The following is a 15767-nucleotide window of genomic DNA, read 5'->3' as shown; positions in this document are numbered from 1 at the left end:
AAAATAGTCAGTCTGTCTGTCTGTCTGTCTTTTCAAATCAATTCAATTCCTTCTCCTAACACAAAGGAGAAACTTTCCCAATCATTAGCAGCAAACACAAACACAATGACACAGAGAAGGTTCCTGTAGAGTACTACAGATATGTAGGGTGTTTAAACACTTCCCTATGTATAACCGACCTCCCGGACTCCAGAATTTCTAGTCTAGGTGTAAATCCCCACACTTAGCAAACTCCTAGGGTTTAGTTGAGATCTTTTTTCCCCTTTCCTACTCGTAGGACAAATAAGAAAGTTCGTGTGATATCGTAGGAAGAACTGAAATAAAATTCATCCCACCACGGGCGCATTCTCCTTCCAAATTTCGCGTGAAGGGTCTAGCGTGCCGTCCTCCCAAGTGAAACGGGGAGGTAAAAGAAAACGACCACCACAACATCCAAATGGATGGAAATAAGAAATGTTGGGCTTTCTATTCTTCCACAGTTCATAAGGAGTCTTATTTAGAATAGGTCTGATAGAGATTCTATTCTGAATATAACATGCAGTGTTTATTGCTTCTGCCCAGAAATGCTTCGCCATATTGGTTTCATTGATCATGGTTTTGGCCATTTCTTGTAGAGTCCTATTCTTTCGCTCTACAACTCCATTTTGCTATGGAGTTCTAGGGCAAGAGAAACCATGGGCAATACCATTTTCTTTGAAATAAATCTCAAATAATCTATTCTCAAATTCGCCACCATGATCACTTCTGACCTTTATGATTTTACATTCTTTCTCAGATTGAATCTGAGTGCAAAAGTCAAAGAACACTGTATGAGACTCATCCTTGTGTTTCAAGAACTTTACCCATGTCCAACGGCTATAATCATCTACGATGACTAATCCATATTTCTTCCCTCTGACAGATGCTATTTTGACTGGGCCAAACAGATCAATATGCAGAAGTTCTAGCGGCCTAGAGGAAGAGACAACATTCTTAGATTTGAATGCAGGTTTGGAAAACTTCCCTTTCTGACATGCTTCGCAAGGAGCATCTGATTTATATTTGAGATTAGGGAGTCCTCTGACCAGATTTAGTTTGTTAATCTGAGAAATCTTTCTCAAACTAGCATGGCCTAATCTTCTGTGCCAGACCCATTGATCTTCGCTAACAGACATAAGACAAGTTACCTTCTGATTCTTAAGATCTTGAAGATCAATCTTGTAAATGTTTTTCTTTCTCTTGCTTGTAAATAGGATTGAGCCATCCTTCTGACTTACAGCCTTACAAGACTTTTGATTGAAGATTATGTCATAACCATTGTCACTTAATTGACTTATGGACAATAAGTTATGAGCTAATCCATCTACAAGAAGAACATTAGTTATGGAAGGAGAGTTACCAATACTTATGGCTCCTGAGTCAATGATTTTGCCCTTCTGATCTCCTCCAAACTTGACTTCTCCAGTGGACTTAAGCACCAGGTCTTGGAACATAGACCTTTTTCCCGTCATGTGCCGCGAGCACCCAGAGTTCAGGTACCATGACATGTTTTGCTTTGTCTTCTTTGCAGCCAAGGATATCTACAACAGAAATTATCTTCTCCTTAGGTACCCACATTTTCTTGGGTCCTTTCTTGTTGGTTCTCCTTAAGTTCTGATTGAACTTGGGTTTAGCATGATAAACAACAGGAGGTACAGCATGACATTCCTTAGGTTGAGCAACATGATATTTTCTATTTTGTGTCACATGCTTTTTAGTGTGTGTGTGATGTGAAAGCTTTTAGCATGTAAGGTGAGCCTAATATCATGGGAGTGGCCATACTTGAACTGATCATACAAGGGCTTGTATGTGATTTTCATATCATCTACAGGTTCAAGTTTGTATGGGGTTTCACCCTCATAGCCTATGCCAACTCTCTTGTTTCCACTAACAGCATATATCATAGAGGCAAGTTGACTTCTTCCAATACCTCTAGATAAGAACTTTCTAAAGCTCAAGTCATATTCTTTAAGAATATTGTTCAGACTAGGAGTAGACGTTTCTAAACCAGAAGATGATTCAACATCTTTGGATAATTTTAAGACTTTTTCCTTTAGTTCGGAATTTTCTACTTCAAGCTTCTTAGTTTCAGATTCAAATAGCTTTTTCAGCTTTTTGTATTTGATACTAAGCTGAGCCTTGAGTTCCAGAAGTTCTGTTAAACTAGAAACTAACTCTTCTCTAGATAGTTCAGAAGATACCTCTTCAGAATCTGATTCTGATGTAGATTCTGATCCATCATCAACAGTGGCCATGAGCGCAATGTTTTCCTGCTCATCTTCAGAGTCTGATTCTGATTCTGATGAATCTGAATCATCCCAAGTTGCCATAAGGCCTTTCTTCTTCTGGAACTTCTTCTAGGGCTTCTCCCTCTGAAGCTTTGGACACTCATTCTTGTAGTGACCTGGCTCCTTGCATTCAAAGCACGTGACCTTCTTTTTGTCAGATCTTCTGATTCCAGAAGATTCTCCTCTTTTAGGCTTCTTGGAACTTCTGAAGTTCTTGAACTTCCTTTGTTTGCTTTTCCAGAGTTGGTTTACCCTTTTGGAGATCATGGACAGTTCATCTTCGTCTTCTTCTGATTCTGATTCTTCAGAATCTTCTTCTTCTGCCTGAAAAAGCGTTAGTGCATTTTTTATTAATAGATTTTAATGCAATAGACTTACCTTTCTTCTGAGGTTCATTAGCATCTAGCTCTATTTCATGACTCCTCAGGGCACTGATCAGCTCTTCCAAAGAGACTTCATTCAGATTCTTTGCTATCTTGAATACAGTCACCATTGGGCCCCATCTTCTGGGCAAGCTCTGATGATCTTCTTGACATGATCAGCCTTTGTGTAACCCTTGTCAAGCACTCTTAATCAAGCAGTTAGAGTTTGAAATCTTGAGAACATTGTTTCAATGTTTTCATCATCCTCCATCTTGAAGGCTTCATACTTCTGGATTAGTGCAAGAGCTTTAGTCTCCTTGACTTGAGCATTTCCTTCATGAGTCATTTTCAATGATTCATAGATGTCATGGGCAGTTTCTCTGTTTGATATCTTCTCATATTCAGCATGAGAAATAGCATTCAGCAGAATAGTCCTACACTTGTGATGATTTTTGAATTGTTTCTTTTGATCATCACTCATTTCTTATCTTGACATCTTTGCTCCTCTAGCATTTACCGGATGTCTGTAACCATCCACAAGAAGATCCCATAAGTCACCATCTAGACCAAGGAAGTAACTTTCCAATCTGTCTTTCCAGTATTCAAAGTTTTCACCATCAAACACTGGTGGTCTAGTGTAGCCATTGTTTCCATTGTTTTGTTCAACAACAGAACCAGATGTAGATGTATCTTTTTCAGCAGCCATAAAGACGTGTTTTTCTCTTCCTGAATCTTTTTCTAACACGGTTAAGTGCTTGCACCTAGAACTGGTGCTCTGATGCCAATTGAAGGATAGAAAAACACTTAGAAAGGGGGGTTTGAATAAGTGTGACTTTAAAAACTCTTAAGATAAAAACAAATAACACAGTTATTTTTATCCTGGTTCGTTGTTAACGAAACTACTCCAGTCCACCCCCTTAGAGTAATTTACCTCAACTGAGGATTTAATCCACTAATCAATCTTGATTACAATGGTTTTCCACTTAGATACCCTCTAAGTCTTCTAGAGTATTCTGATCACACCTTGATCACTCTAGGAAATACACCACTTAGAAACTTCTAAGTCTTCTAGAGTCTACTGATCACAACTTGATCACTCTAGGAACCTTTTACAAATCAATGTAAAATAAATGTTTACAAGAGTATACAAATGCTTCTTAAAAAGCTATAATCACAACTGTGATATTTCTCTTAAGTTCTAAGCTTAAATCTTACTAAGATATTACAAAATTAGTGAGGTTGAATATGAAGTTTGAGAGCTTTTGAATTTGATAGCGTTTCTGTATTTTGCGCAAGAGTTGTGTATTCAGCTTCTCATCAGAACTTCTATTTATAGGCGTTTGGGAAGATGACCGTTGGGAGCATTTAATGCGTTGCGTGTTCCGTACAGCTTTGCATTTAATGTTTCACTCTTTTGTCAACTACCTCGAGCCTTGCTTTTACTGCTTCTACTGACTTTTCCTTTTGTAGCTTCTAACGTTCCTTTTGTCAGTCAAAGTAGCCTGTCATCTTGTACTTGCTTCTGATCTGATCTTTGTAGATACAACGTTTGAATAATCAGAGTCAAACAGCTTGGTGCAGAGCATCTTCTTGTCTTCTGACTCTGAAGTGCTTTAGCGTGATACCATAAGAACTTCAGTGCTTCTGCTTCTGATCTCATGTTCTTCTGATGCTTCATAGGTCATGTTCTGATTCTGCTTGACCATCTTCTGATGTCTTGCGAGAGCATGTTTTGATGTTGCATACTTGAACCTTCTGAGTTAGTGCTTCTAGCGCTGAATTGTGCGTACTCCTTATATAATTCCTCAAATGGAAAATGAAAAGGATTAGAGTACCACACTGTCTTATAAAAAATTCATATACATTGTTATCATCAAAACTAAGAATATTGATCAGAACAAATCTTATTCTAACAAAAAGAGTGACTATTTATACACAATAAATAGGTTAAGTAAAAAAGGAAAATTAAAATCTATGAATCAAATCAAGGCCAAAAAATTAATCTGTTTTAATTCTATCAGGAAATTGAATCAAAATAATTTAATGAGATTGACTTGCTCCCTAAGATATGAAAAGGGATATTAATAGAACAAATAAGATAAAACAAACTTCCTTTTTTGAATATTTTATGATTTTTGGTGATTTTATGACTAAAAAATGCATAAAAGTGAAAATTGACTATTTTAAAAAATGTCTATTTAATTAGTGCGAAAATTAAATTAAAATAAAAAAAAATGCAATTTTTATGATTTTTGAATAATGGAAATAAAGTTAGAATTAAAATTAGAAAACAAATAAAAAAAGGAGAAATGTTAGAAGTGAGATTCAAGCCCGGGACCTCTCGCTCATGTACCTTTTAACCTCAAATCCTTACCAACTGTGCTACGTCACTTATTCAAAATAAAATGACTTATGCAAATGTATGAGGGCAAATTTTGGGGTACAACACTCTTGATGGTGCAACTTGATTAATCTTAATTCTCTTGCTCGCTCAAGCTGTTCTCACTTCATTTTCTCCTCTTTGCATAGGCATATTGTTTGAGTATAATGATACTATTGATTGATTCATCACATACTGAGTATGTGTAGCCTCTTGTGTAACTTCTGAAGCATGGTTTCACATTTTTATTTCATGCTTTCATGCTCAACTGCTCTTCTACAGATTTTCTCTTAAGATCTCTCTTTCTTTTGCACTTCTGTAGATGGATACATACTATGGATGCACACCTTCAAGTTTGAAGTTTGATCTCCATATATAGCTTGATATGTTACCATTGGAAACTAGCCTTGAGATTTATTTGAAGGTTGCTTTGAATGCTTTGTCTCGATTGAATTATGAATGAAAAGTGTTGTTCTTTGGAAGAATCTTATCCTTAGCGTGATGATGACAGTTGGTAGCGTTTTTCCTTGACTAAGCTTGTCTTTCTAATGCGCTGCATGTGGGTTGCTTCTTCAATCAACCTTGGGATTTGTTCCATTTAATTGTTGCAACCGTTTCTTTATGGTAGCGTGTCTTCTATTATTTTATCAAGATGTAGACTAAGAATAGATGTCATATGTTTGTCTCTGCATTTAGTATTGTGATTCTTTGCATGTGATTTAATTGGACCAACTCATGTTGTTCTTTGAATCTTCTAAAAACCGAGTCACAAACTTCTTTTGTTGAGAAAGTTGATGTAGCTTGTACTTCTGAGGAAGCTTACTATTATTTGTAATGTCAAGCCTTTGAATTCTTACGATACGTTCAGAACTTCTGATCATTTTCACATGTGATCTTTTTGTTGTACTTTAGACTTCATGTATCTGATATAAGATTTTACTTCCTTGAAGCTTGTCTAAGTTTCTTTCTGATGTTGTGCTTGTCTGATGATGTGCTTTTCTGTTTTTGAACTTTTGTATTTTGTAGACTGAAGTTGTATTTTCTTTTCTTGTCCGCGTGTGCCTTTGTTGTTGTAGCTTTTCTATGTCATTGCGTTACTCTATCAGAACTTCTGATCTTCTATTCATGTGATCTTCTTGTTGTAACGGATCTTCATGTATATTGATATTTCTATTTAAATCCTTGAATCTTGTCTTGTTGAAATTCTTGCTCTTTGTACAAAACTTATGATGCTGTCGTATAAGGCTTATAGCATAATATCTGCACACTCAATGAAATTATTAGTAATAAAATTGTCACTTCACAAAATATATGCTTGTTATCATCAAAACCAGATTCTGAACATAGATTCTCAATCTTGTTCTAACATACATTGCATAGGTCGACACATGTGTTGCAATAATAAAACCTGTAGCTTATGTTTCTATGTGTTGACTCATGTGTGAACACATACTGCCTATGTGTTGACACGTGTACTTTCCAGGTCGACACATGTCTTGCAGTTTTAAAGCTTGTAGGTCTATATGTCAACACATATGATTTTCAGGTCGACACATGTGCTACATCTTTAAAGCCTATAGCTTCAGTTTGAATGTGTCGACATATAAACTGATACAGGTCTATGCATGCATTTACATAGGTTGACACATGCTATTGTTTTTATGAAAATTTGCATTCTTTTTCACATTTTTATGTTTCCCTCTTGCCTCCAACTTGCACTACTATAAATACATCATACATGCATCATTTTCAACTTAATGAAACTATAAACACATACTAAGATTGTTCATCATCTTGAACCTTGCATCTATGAATACACACAAATAAAGTATACATAATCATTCATTTTTTGGGTGTCATCTAGACTGGGTTGGTAATGTTCAATTTAGGTTAGTTGTAACCTAAGGTTGGGTTGAGAATCATAGGGGGTTTCATTGAAAAAACTGTGAGGGTTGTTACTCTAAGATCAAGGTGTTTATTTAGGGTTTTTTTACAAGATTTACACAATTGGATTCGATCGAGTGAAGAGCTTTGAAAAAGGGAGGTTCTTGCAAAGGAGTAGCGTGAGATAGTGAATCAATTAGTAATCTTGGGTGACAACGACTCACATTTTAGATTCAAACTAGTGAAAGCTTTGAAGAATGGTGGTTTCTTGCCAAGGAGTAGGGTGAGACAGTGAATCAATTGGTGTTTATTGAGTGACTTGATCAAAATCAGATCAAAGGAAGAGAAGTTCAAGGATTAACATCAAACATAGGGTTTGTAGGGTTGGATTGCTTCACATCTCTTATAAACAATTATTTTTATAGTAAGATTGATATCTGAATTCCAAATTGGAATTGGGGGAAAACATAGTTGTAGCTAGGACGATCGATGAACTGCCTAAACAACTCCTCATGTCCTCTCTCTATCTCTATCTCTTTATCTCTTGCAATTTAAATTTCCATTATCAAATTGTTAAACACAATTACTGAGCGATTGATTTGTAACGATTTTTCGTTAATTTTTTCAAGCATTGTTGATTTGTTGATTGCCTTACAATCAATTAAATTGTAAGAGGATTTTTTATAACAACAAACTTAAAAGGAAATCTGAAAAATTGATCACACGCCAAGTGTTCGATAATTTGATACTTTGAATTTTTGTGTTAAATTTGGGAATTGGTTGCTTAGTGGTCACATTAGAACGGTTGGTTGAGAAATTAGTTCGTTAATTATTTGTATCATTTTTATCCTATACCAAGGGTTATGCGTATATCTGGGGTTCCAATAATAGGTTCGGTTTATATGACTTTTGATCTAAACACGATACTTCCACTCGCCATAGTTTAAACATTTTCAAAACCTTTAAAAGCTGAAATTAAGTTGGGGATCCATTCACCCCTCCCCGTCTGGATAAGTTGTCGTCGTCTAACAAGTGGCATCAAGAGCTCTGGTTAATTCCATGCTTCAAACACTTAATGGCTACCAAACCTAAAGGGGCGTACAATAGAGCGCCTATTTTCATTGGTGCAAACTATGGTTATTGGAAAGCTTGTATGCATATTCATATCAATTCATATGATAAAGGTGTATGGTACGCCATTATGAACGGTCTAAGTCAAATTACCATGACCAATGGTAATGGTGTCATCATACCTAAAGTAGAAGCACAATGGGATGACAATGATTACAAAAAGTGGGGTTACGAGTCCCTTGGGAATGTAATACTTCATCTTCAAGTGGACGATGGATGGCACCGCGATCAACTCGACTAGGGATGGCCTTCCCAAAATTCATTGATTCAGAGAGGGGAATCTATCATCAAAAATTGGACTTTGACGGATCTGGCGGTTTCGGCTGCCTAGAAAGTGACAATGAGTTCGACATAACCCCATGGTCGTGTGGTTGCGTTGTTGAGCTTAAATATTTTTAGTCAATAAGATACTATTTATATGTTTTAGTCAATAAAAATATTTAATATTGTTATTTAAATAATAAAACACTTGATAAAAAATTGAAAACTAAGAAAACATTTAAGAATTTTATAAAATTTAAAATTATGTTAAGTATGCGATTAGGTGCAATATAATAATGATATACTTCCAATTCAATCTCTATATAATATGGTATAAGATTTGGGAGTAAAGTGTGGTAAGAGAGGTGGTGGAATAATGAGTAGTTTGGTGAGATAGTTTTTGTAAGGTTTGTAAATTGAGGAATTATGAATAGGAGTAATGGTAAGAAGAGTTTTAAAACTAGAAAGTGTGTGATGATGAGAGCAAAGACTTGGAAGCCTCCTTTTCTTTATGATCTCATCGGAACACATGAGCTTGAGGGGTCTTCCTTCAGAATCTAATGGCTTCCGGCTTGTAATGAACTAGAAGGTAAGAACTACTCAGTCCATAAGCTCATTTTGGGAATCCACGACGATGAACATGACCTCAATTATCTAATGATAGATGAGGTCCAAATTCCTTATACGAATTTGGACTCTGACGACTCAAGCAACACCGATCGTTTCAACAACAATAGTATTCATGTTGACAATATTTTTAAAATTATCAAAAAGATCAATCATGAAGGAGATGTTAACATTGCTCGTTACATGCCTCAAAAAGATTCAATCATTACAACTAAGTCATATGGTCATGAGGTATTTATATTTGATACAAACAAAAAACCTTCTAAGGCTTCTAATGGTCGTGCTCGCCCTGAATTAAGATTGTTTGGTCATAAAACTAATGGTCATGTCTTGTCTTGGAGCAACTTCAATAGTGGCCATTTGCTTAGTGGTGATTATGTTGGTAATATTTGTATTTGGGATATTAATGACACTCCCAACAATCTTACCCTCGATCCATTGCAAGTTTTCAAGGTACATAAAATTCTTATTAGATTTTTTTTACATAAAAAAACATTTGTTGATTTTTATTTTTAAAATATTGTTTTCTTTGATTATATTGATATTAGTTTTTTTCCGATTTTGTTAGGTTAATGAAGGTGGTATATATGACATAGCATGGAATCCAAAGAACGAAAAATTATTTGGACTTGTCGGCGAAAAAAACTTGCACTTATGGGATGTTAGGGCTCCAATAATGAACAATCCAAATCAAAATTGTGTTGCTCATTCAAAAACAATCAATTGTTTATCTTTTAATCCCTTCAAAGAATGGAGTGTTGTTACTGCTTCTAATGATGAAACAGTAAAACAATGGGATACAAGAAAGATAGGTAAAAGTAATGATATGTATGAATGTGTTCACATAATTAAACAATTTGACGATGATGTTTTTAAAGTTTATTGGAATCCAAATAATGAGAGACTGTTTGCTTCTGGAAGTCTGTTGTACCCCAATTTTTTACCACTGAGATCCCACCATAGCTTAAATATTAGGAGCATCATTGTCATCATAGTCATCATGCATTTATCATTTGTTAATCCAAAATACAAAAAAAATTGTTGTTTGTTGCTTGTGTCCCAAGACAGGAAGCTGAGCAAATTAGGGTTTTGGACCCACAAGGAAATTAAAAATTCTTCTATGATTCAAAGGATTCTATAATCAATATCAAAGTCCAAAGAGGGTTCAATGCAAGATCAATCACTTTCAAATTCACCAGAGGCTCCATTAGTGTTTTTGACCTAATTCCACTAGAGGGTTGACTTTTAATCAGGACATGGTTCCAAGACTCAAACTATGATTCAAGGGCATCCAAATCAACATTATAGTCCATTCATTCATTCATTCATTCATTTGAAAAGGAGAGCTGGATTCATGTGGAAATCACAAAATTGCAGTTCATTTGGAAAAAAGTCAACTGTGCAAGTCAACCTTTGACTTTTGAGAAAAATGGTCAACTATGGACTTTTAAGGATCCAAATCATCATCATATGGATATTGAAGACATTTGATCGAAGAAAATTCAAAGAATTCATCAGGAATCAAAAAGTCAACCAAAGTCAAAATTAGGGTTTTAAGTAGGGGTGGCAAAACGGGCCGCCCGCCCCGCTCGCCGCCCGCCCCGCCTTATGCCCGCCAAAAAACGAGCGGGGCGGGCATGCCCGCCAAGTAAAATGGGCATAAAATTCATGCCCGCCCCGCCAAGATGGCGGGTTGGCGGGCGGCGGGCTTACCCGCGTATTTTTATTTATATTTTTTTTAATAGATTAATAGACTTTTTTTACCTTTTAATTAAACTTTTCACTTATTTTTTAAAACAATTTTTTATAAAAGTAATTTTTTAACAAATTTACTTAAAAAATATTACATATATTTATAAATAAATGTATAAAATAAACCATCAAGAATTGCAATTACTAGAATTAACTAAAAAAAGAGTGAGTTTTGGAGGAGGAGCGGGCTTTGGCGAGCGGCGGGCTTTGGCGGGGCGTGTATGGCGGGCGGCGGGTTTTGGCGGGGCGGGCTTTGGCGAGCGGCGAGCCTTAAATCACAATCCAACCCGCCATTTTTTGGCGGGTGCGCGAGCGGCCCGGCGGGTCCCAGCCCGTTTTGCCACCCCTAGTTTTAAGTGATTTTTGACCTAATTTTGGGAACTCCAAGTTTTGCCTACAAACTCAAAAATATCCAAACATGAAAGTTGTAGATCTTGGCAAAACAAACAACTTATCACAATGCAACTTTTGGCTAAAACAGATTATTTTGAGAGATTTTGGATTAAGAAGCTTTATGTTCAAAAAACTTGGAAAATTTCTAAGTGTTTTCACCTAGTTTTTTCTTAATTTTATGGCCTTTTTTCTCCATGATCCAAAAGGAGTTTGAGGAAACTTTTAACAAGTGAATTAAATTATGTAGAAAGGGCTTTCCAAAGATATCAATAGCATGGAATTTCATCACTTGAGCTAGGAGATATGATTTTGTCAATATGGCTTCATAACACTTGAATTCAAGCCATTTTTATGAAGAACATGAAGAATAAGTTTGAGATTTGTCCAAAATCTGAAGGAATCTCCCAAGTGCAGCCCTTCTAACTTTTTTAAGAGGCCATAATCATAAGATTAAACATTCTTTTGAGCTATGATCCAAGTGTTCTAAGCATTATCCAAGTTTCATGCCATTTGTGTACAAAAGTCACCACTTCCATTTTAGAAAAGCATTGCTTTATGCTAAGTCATCTTGTCTTGAGCCTCTAACTTGTTCCCTTTGCAGCAAAAGCAAGTTAAAACCAACAAGCAAGCTCTCAAAGATCATATCAAAGCCTCCCAAGCATGCTTAAAGCTTTGTACCTTCCATTGAAACCATAACTTTCTCATTTTTTCACAAACAAGCAAGATGGTACAAGGGTCACATGTGAGCTTCAAACTTCTGAATTTTTTCCCTCCACAAACCTTAAATCTTTCCTATAAATAGAGGGCATCACTCCCTTGATCAATTACACCAGAATTCTCCAAGTCACCTACCACTTGAAATTCTCACTTTTCTTGTCTTTGCATTTTTCTAGTGATTTTGAGTTCCACAAGTTTTGGGTGTCAACCAACACTTTAGACAACTTTTAAATATCATTTGGAAGCTGTTTATACCTTCCACAACCTCTCAAAACTCCCCCAACTAAAAATCATCTTTCAACCTCCACTAAAGGCCTTTTTAAGGTCTTAACCTACCAAAATTTAAACCAAACATTTTTCAACCAAACAAACACTTCAAATAGCTTCTATTAATCATATCGGAACTGTCCATAACCATCAAACACCTACCAAAGGCCTTGAACTAGAAATCACCCTTCAAAAACTCCATTAAAGCACCCTTTGAACCAAACTTGTAAAAATCATTTTGGCTCGTGCGTTTTCAGGCCTTTTATGTTGGATACCTTCTAAACATTATTTAGAAGCTATCCAAACACTTGTTTTGGATCTATAAAACCTGGAACCAATAGATCCAGCCATAAATTTTTTTCTTTGTAGGTGAAATGCATCTTTACTTTGATCAATTTGGTTAAGATTTGAAGGATTTGTGTTTTGGCCATGGATGATGTTGTTGTTCTTCTTCACGAAGAAGATGAAGTTTGCTGGGAAATTTGAATTCCAGTTAGCGCGCGTTTTTTAAATATATTGAATGGTAGTCATTTACTTATGACTACATCGTATCCAGCCCGGTTGGTTAAGCGCGTTTGTGTGAAAAAGTATGCCCAAGGTCTGGGGTTCGAATCCCCCTCGCCCAGACTTTTTGATTTGTTTTGCATTTTTTTCATTTGCAACCAAACTTCACATATTTTGAACTGAACTCACCATGTTATCACTACACACGCGCTAGCCTGATGGTGTATGTTTTGTGGTGAGTGTTAAAGGTCCTAGGTTCAAACCCTTCTAGGGCCAAAACCTTTCTTTTTTAATCACTTGTTTTGCTAAGTTTTTATTTAACTTCAAAAAATCACTAAAAATAGTAGATTAATCTTTTTCAATCCCTTCTTTTTTGTGTGATTTATTTACTTTGTGTATTTTAATACCATGTTTAAAAATCCCAAAAATATTATTTATTTATTTATTTAAAAATTGATCAAAAATAAGTCTTTTATATGTTAAAAAAATCAACCAAAAATCATTTTATTTTGAATATTTCTTCAAAGAAGTTTTGTGTATTTTTGTAAATATTTGTTTAGGGTTAGAATAGGATGTCTTTGACTTCTTTATGTACCCTTAGACTATTTATCTTAAAGAAATAGGTATTTAACAATTAAAAACAATTAGGTTTAGGAGTTTATGTTTAAACCCTAATTAATTTCAAAACCCTAATTCAAGAAACCTAGGTTTAAAACCCTAATCCAAAGACATGTTGATCTTTGTTTATCCATGATTAATTAAATTTGTTACCTTGTACATACTTGTTGATTTAATACTTGTTTTGTACTTAATTGTTATATTAACCATTATCTTGTTAATTTCTCTTATATATCGTTTATCTAACCCCATATTTATCATCATATTAATCATTCATCATTCATACATGAGTTTGAATCCAAGGATTTAGATACATCCATCTCTCTTATTTGTTTATTATCATACTCACTTGTTTGTTCTTGTGCCATATGATATCAGACACATACTTGAGGTGTTCATTGTTAATTGCTTAAGTTTGTTGTTTTGTCCAAAAGGATGGGAATGATATTGACTAAATTGTCAAAAGGTACTCAAAATCTTTTCCAATCTCTTTTACTTTTGCGTTAAGTATTTTAAAGCTTTTCACTTGTTTTATGGTTTAGTATTGTTATAGCTTAACCAAACACTTTTGTTTTCAAACCTTGGTACTAAAGAATAGAATTATTCCCGGTAAAAGTATTCTTAGTCCATTGACCTTTGTATTGTTAAAGCTAGGTCTTTTGTTTTAAAACCTTGGTGTTAAGAGAAGAATTATTCCCGGTGAAACTTCTCCTAACCCATTGGCCTTGTATTTTTAAAGCTTGGTACCTTTGTTTTAAAATTGTTAAGTATTTTAAAGCTTAACCTTTTAAACTTATTAGGTATTTTAAAGCCTAATCCCCTTTTAAACTTGTTAAGTATTTTAAAGCTTAACCCTCTTTTAAAACTTGTGAGTATTTTAAAGCTCACACCCAAAAAGATTTTGGACACTTTGGCCCCCCTTTTTTCCTTTTAAGAGGAACTGCAGAAGCTCTGACTTCCCTATTGTTAAAGGGGTATGTAGGCCTAAGATGCGATGTCTTATCGAGCTCACTTTCAAAAACTTCTCTTCTCATCCCCACCCTCTATTTTCAAACAATTTTTTCACATATGATTTTTAAAATGAATGTACAAACAAAGACAATAACATTTTCAAGGAGGTTCCCATGGAGTACCATGGATATGAGGGATGCTTAAAACCTTACCCTCGTATAACAAACCCTCCTTACCCAAATCTCTGATAAGTTTATTAGTTTTGATTTTAAAAACTTCTGTGAGCTTTATTCTCTCTTTCTCCCATTCCTTTTTGGAAACAAGTAAGCGCGGTGGCGACTCTGTTTAAAACAAAATGAGCTAAGTCTTTCCCATGACTCTAGTCTCACCAATTTCACCACTACAAAGTCGTGATAGGAGAGTGATTGTTTGGGTTATAAATAAGATTGGTGAACAGGAAAATGATGGTTGTCCACCGGAAATGCTTTTTATTCATCATGATCATTTTGATGAAATATGTGACCTTTCTTGGAATCCTTTTGATGATATGGTGATGGCCAGCGTGGATGCTAGAAATTTGATTCATTTTTGGAAGACGCGTTTGGAGATTTATTAAGATGATGGTGATGATGATGATGATGATGCCATGTTTTAAAGGCAAAGTTGTTTTTATATAAAAATTGGTAATATATTGTTATATTGCTTTGTTGTTTTTATTTATTTCTTTTAATTATTGATTTAGTAGATGAAAATTTAACAACTTCAACCTATATCTTTGTTTTATATTCTCTTAGCTATCGATTTTATATTTTAGTTTCTTCTCACTGTATTATAAAGACATTTCCCAATATTGTATGGAGTTTTACAATTCAAGTTGGATTAAAAATAAAAAGGGGTTAATATCATATGAATGATCAAGGACAAGGTTGATGAAACCTGTTGATTATTGTTATTGATGAAAATTCAAGTCCTACATTAGTTAAACATAAAGTCTAAAAAAACTTATATAAAGTAAAAACTTTAACTTTACAAACCATTTTTGTTGGGAATTCTTAGGCTAAACTCTAATTCTATTATGGTATCACAAGCATATCGAATCATGCCACCCATCATTTATATATGTGCACCAAGTCGAATAGTGTTGGTCATAAGAGGGTGTATTAGAAAAACTAAGTCCCATATATTAATAATTCGGGCCACCCATTGTTTATAGTAACACATGAACTAAATATCGTTGAGAGCAGTGGCGTATTAGGAAAAATATAAATCTCACATTGGTAAGATATAGCATACGAAGGGTTTATATAGGGTGACAATCATCGCCTTACAAGTCATTTTTGTAGGAATGAGTTAATATAAACTCTAATTTTTTCAATAATTTAGATTAGCCATGATAGAACCACCTTCTGCACCATCGTTCACTTCATTTGTAATAAGCAAAAAATAAACTGTCATCATTAGTAGTCGTTGGAGCTATAGGTATTCCCATGCATGTAATCTTAATCTAAAAAAAATGAATTAATAGCGAGTATTTAAACCTCGATCGATCTAATCAAATTTATTAAAAATTATTATGGCTAAAAAGGTTAATATAATTGATTATATTTATATATT

The sequence above is a fragment of the Vicia villosa genome, linkage group LG1 (assembly GCF_029867415.1).
Source record: "Vicia villosa cultivar HV-30 ecotype Madison, WI linkage group LG1, Vvil1.0, whole genome shotgun sequence".
Lineage (NCBI taxonomy): Eukaryota > Viridiplantae > Streptophyta > Magnoliopsida > Fabales > Fabaceae > Vicia > Vicia villosa.
This window is presented reverse-complemented; position numbering follows the sequence as displayed.